The sequence below is a fragment of the Clupea harengus genome, chromosome 18, assembly GCF_900700415.2.
Source record: "Clupea harengus chromosome 18, Ch_v2.0.2, whole genome shotgun sequence".
In the NCBI taxonomy this organism is placed as follows: Eukaryota; Metazoa; Chordata; class Actinopteri; order Clupeiformes; family Clupeidae; genus Clupea; species Clupea harengus.
Window position 1 is genome coordinate 20,010,580 of NC_045169.1, and position 5,000 is coordinate 20,015,579.

At 43.4% G+C, this 5,000-nt stretch overlaps 1 protein-coding gene across 4 annotated transcripts in view; it reads right to left on the bottom strand.

Annotated features, from left to right (window-relative positions):
* Nucleotides 1–5,000, bottom strand: part of LOC105903072 (phospholipid-transporting ATPase ABCA1-like) — a 221,849-nt gene that overhangs the window by 182,135 nt on the left and 34,714 nt on the right. The gene's annotated exons all lie outside the window — the stretch shown is intronic.

The window sequence follows — 5,000 nt, forward strand, 5'->3', positions numbered from 1 at the left end:
ATTTTGAGCATAATGAGAAGAGTAGCGTAAAATTGAACCTGACGGTCAATTTTGTCCATCCCACTATGGAGTGATTTTCAGTAATTAAGGCCCATAGGAAATCTTATTTTCACGTGCATGACTTTGACAGAAGGACAAACGCCTGGGAATTGGAGAGATTTTGAGTGGCATTGTCATACGGGGGAAGCTGCTTGCTTGCTTGCGGAGTGCTAACGTTAGCCCTTCATGGATGTCATCCAAGCCAGCTGTTTGGCTCAGAAGCTCACAGATGGGCCTCACATTCACCAAGACCCGCCTCCGTCTGCGCTTTAAATACATCAGTAAACGGCTTATTATTCAATAAACACAATTAATCAGAGCAAAGCCCTTTTATAGTTCACTGAAGACCACGTTTCAGTCACACAATCTCTCTCTCTCTCTCTCTCTCTCTCTCTCTCTCTCTCTCTCTCTCTATCTATCTATACATCTCCTCCGTCCATCATTCACCTATCTGTCTTTCTATCTATCTATATGTATCCATCAATCCATAAATCTGTCTGTCTGTGTGTCTGTCTGTTGTAATCTTTCTATCCCTCTCTCTCTCCCTATTTTCCATTGTCTTGCCTCAAATCTCTCTCTTCCTCATCTCATCACTCTCTCTCTCTTTCTCCATCCTCCCCTCTCTGCCTCCCCTCTTCCCCACCTCTCTTTTATTTTCTTCTGCTTCTCTATTTCCTGAATTCTTTTCCCCCCTCCCTCCCGGGACTACCCGTGACTAAGACAGTCCATTTTGTCGCACAATGCCGGTGTCTGGGAACCAAATCCATAGTTTGCACAGGGGCAGTGCGGCCAAATAATTGCCTGGTGCCCGGAGTCAGCCCCTCGTAGTACCTGCTGAATTTAATCAGCTCGGGCTGACTCCTGAAGAAACACATACACACACCTCAGAAAGACGTGTGCAAATATATGCATACAAGGCCTGCACAGACTGCATCATTCAAAAACTTTTGCTGGGTATTCATATAGTTTGTGTGTGTGTGTCTTTTCATGTGTGTGTGTGTGTGTAGGTTTTTGTGTAGAATTGTTACAGTACCCTGTTTATTCAGCAGGCACACTCTCACACACCCACACACACACACACACACACAAACATACAAATATACATGGAGAAAGATGGGTGACAAGAATAAGAAATGTAGAGGTCACACTGACCCTGTATATTTCTGTACCTCATACAATTGCCAGTTTTAGACAGAAGAAGCATTTATAAAGCATATATAAAGCATATATAAATATATAATGCATATATAAAATGTCTATAATTACTCAAGGAGAGGCCTTGAAGGTCAAAATTGGTTAAAGGAGAAAATCTTGCTTGCCCAGATCCTCCACTCTCCACAGCGTCTTAATCTGCCAATTGTCTGACTATTTCAAGTGAGTAGCTCACCAAAACCATAAATCAAACAAGACAATTACAACGCACCGTAGAGGAAGCAAAATAAACACTGACAACAATTACGCAACTGTAGCTTCATTCAGAGCAGCTCATTTTGAGAGAATAGGGAAAGGCAAAATAAAACAGTGTTGTTTAGAGACATGGCACTGTCATCACAAACGACGAGGAAACAATGACAGACAGGATGTTTATAGAAGACGGGGGGAAGCCGGGAAAGACGCTCGCTCGCGCGTGACAGTTTAATGCTGGTCTTGCCAGTAACAGACTGTCAGATTGGGACAAAACCAAGTGTTGCCTCGGCACTAAAACTCCGCTCTGAAACATTACCGGAGAAATCAGTCTTGCATCGTTTTGAATACAGACAGAGTGACGTGACGAGACGTCAGTGGGAATAATGTTGTAGAGAAATGGCGCTCGAGGGAGATAAAGCACTACATGAAATAAAAAGACCAAAGGACACTTGTCTATGTAATGTTTGAGCTTCCTTCATCAAAGGGACAGCTTTCAGTCTCATGATGGATCGCCCTCTGTAGTTCACATATCTATGTATCTGTCGTTGTTCATATATATATGTGTGTGTGTGTGTGTGTGTGTGTATGTTTGTGTGTGTGTGTGTGTGTGTGTGTGTGTGTCTGTGAGAGAGAGAGAGAGAGAGAGATAGATGGATTGATGAATAGATACATAGATGGAGAGATACATAGATTGATAGATATCCAAGCCGAGTGCAAATTATGCAATGGTAATCGGGGGTACATGTTTTAGTATACACAGAGGTCAGAGGGCACAGTACAGTTCAAAAAGGTCACAATGTGTAAATGTCCCCCCCCCCCCCAAACTGTTACTTTTTTCACTGTGTGTGAAATATTACAGAGGAAATGCCAATAGGCTAATGATATTTTCCCAGGCATGTACATAAACACGCACGCCTGCGCAGACACACACACACACACACGAGCACACTTACACACACACACACCTATTAAATTAAATTGTTGTGAAAATGTGAAAATGTCATTCCAAAGCGATTGAGCACTCCTGCATTTTAAAGGCATGTTTTATGTGTCTAAACCACTCTGTTCCCCGTGTGATAATAGAAGACCTAACCAGCTTGGCTTACTGTTCATCTTTTCAGAAGAACGGTGGAAAAATATTACCATAGAAATAAGTGTGCTACGGAATGAGCAATGTCTAAGTGACTTCACTTGACGTGAACAGTCCGTTTTTGGGTCCTTTACCTCTGTCAAATCGCCTGTGCGTTCAACAAATAGCTGGCAGGTAGGGATTCCTGACTGTTACTGCAGGTTTTAGTTGATGTTCATGGAGTCGATCTGAGAAAAGATATGTCTTTGCTTCTCAGAGTAGTTCTTACGGCACCATCAGACTGTGCATGTAGATAGCTACCATGAATAATGTAAAACAAAAACACCACTTGCAACTGTCGTTTTAACACAGACCTGGTTTGGCCAGAATCAAAGCACATCGCACTGCATGTGTCTGTCTGCCTATGAAGAACATTCGTTTTATCCCAGATCAGTCAGAATGCATGTGCCAAAAATGCTCATATTTTTTTAATGAAACTGTAACGGTGCGGCTGCCCGTTACCACAGCGGTAATGCAATCCACGGTGAAAACAAACACACTAGACAACACAGCTACGAGCACACAGTTTATTTACACACGAACACAACACGCAGATTTCCCCGCGATTAGGACGGCATCCGTGAAGACACACACCGCAGACATACGGTGATTGAAGAGCAGTCCCTTCGGGGCGTGGCAGGCGTTGTACGGGGCTGGACAGTAACGGAGTGCGTTCTCTGCGGTGGATCATTGACTTCCTTAGGCAGGACACAAAGGGACGACCCGATCGGAAGGTCAGGAAGGACCTTTCAACTCTAGGGCCGTCAGACGTGCCCACGCCAAGGGAGTGGGATAAGAGGGGTGTGTGTAATGTGTGATAACTATTGCGGTAAATAGTGTGCTATGTAGTTATATAATATGATTGTCTATGGGGTAACCCGGCTATGTATGTGATTGAGAGTAAGTCGGAATATGGATATGGTTTAGTAATTGATTTCCGTGATATGTGCAATGGTTCAGGCCGGCTAAATAAAATGCCAGCGCAGAACAGGTGTCGAGAGATGAGTCTGAGGGAAAACAACTTCCCACCCCTTTTTGACGTCGAAGGTAACTGGTTTAGTTTGGAGAGCGACCAAGTGCTAAAGTTGACTCACGATTGTTGAGAGTTACTATGCAGGTTTGGAGCTGAATTGTTAGGGACCTATTTATTTGTTAAGAATTATTGTGTGGAGTTTTTGTTTCTTTTGTTTTACTCCATTCTGGCGTGTTTGCCTATACTACCGGACATTAAACATTGGCCACTGGTCTACAAACCATCCGAGACACTGCCTCCACTTCTTTTCCATCGCCGCGAGGCCGTCCCGGCTACAGAAACTCATTAGCTGAACATCTTTACATCGGAGGCCGCCACGTCACACCACTGAAGGAGAGACTGTATGGTAAGCATGTGATATATTTAGTAAAGTAAAGTGTAGTTTTTCAGGAAAGAGTGAAGTGGAAAAGTTCATGGAGCGATCTGTGAACTGTGGCTCAACTGACCCATTGTAGAGATTTCAGTCCAAACTCCTCAGCAGTAAACTCTGCACAAAGTCTTTAAAGGAGAAACTAAGATAATACTCTCTGATGGTCATCTTTGTGATGGCTATCTTTGTTCAGCTTGATGGAAATTGATATTACCATTAATTTATAGACTTACATTGCATTGCAAGCATGTTCTCCTGTGTGTGTGTGTGTGTGTGTGTGTGTGTGTGTGTGTGTGTGTGTGTCATGTCTATTGATAGTCTTGGTACACCTTTGTTTAAAGCCCCTAGCAGACATCCCCCCCTGCCCCAGGTGGAGGAATACACATCAATTGTCCACCATTTTGGGCCTGTGTGTGTTCCTTCATAGGAAGATCCCCTCCCACTCACATGCCCCCTTCCCCACATTGACCTGTAGAACCTTCCCAATGTTGACCTATCACCCCCAATGTAACCTCCCATGATTGACTGGTATTTAACCTGTAACACTGTGGTGCCTCTTCAGTCTTTGCCTGCCTCTACCTGATGTTGGAATTGACTCCCTGCAGGAGCACCTTGAAATACACCTCCAGAAACCTTTGATTCGCCTCTTGGTCTTTTGTCTAATAGAATGTTGGCCTGAGATTTCCTATCAAGCTGTTTAACAAATCCATCTTCAGCTGCAAGATCAAATATTGTTCAATTTAGTTATTAATCATTAAACAGAAATGGCTACAGACGCACTACTTTTCAAAACTGCAACTTGAGGAGCCAAATGATACATTATAAATAACAATTTGGGTAGAACGTGGCCAAAAATACTGTTCTTCTACAGGACATAACACAGCTACAACTACTGTTTCAGCTTTGATGTCTTTCACTCACGCTGTGCAATGTAGAGGACTAACCAAAAAACAATAAATATCTAAGCACCTGCCCCTCTCTCTCTCTCTCTCTCTCTCTCTCTCTCTCTCTCTCTCTCCCTC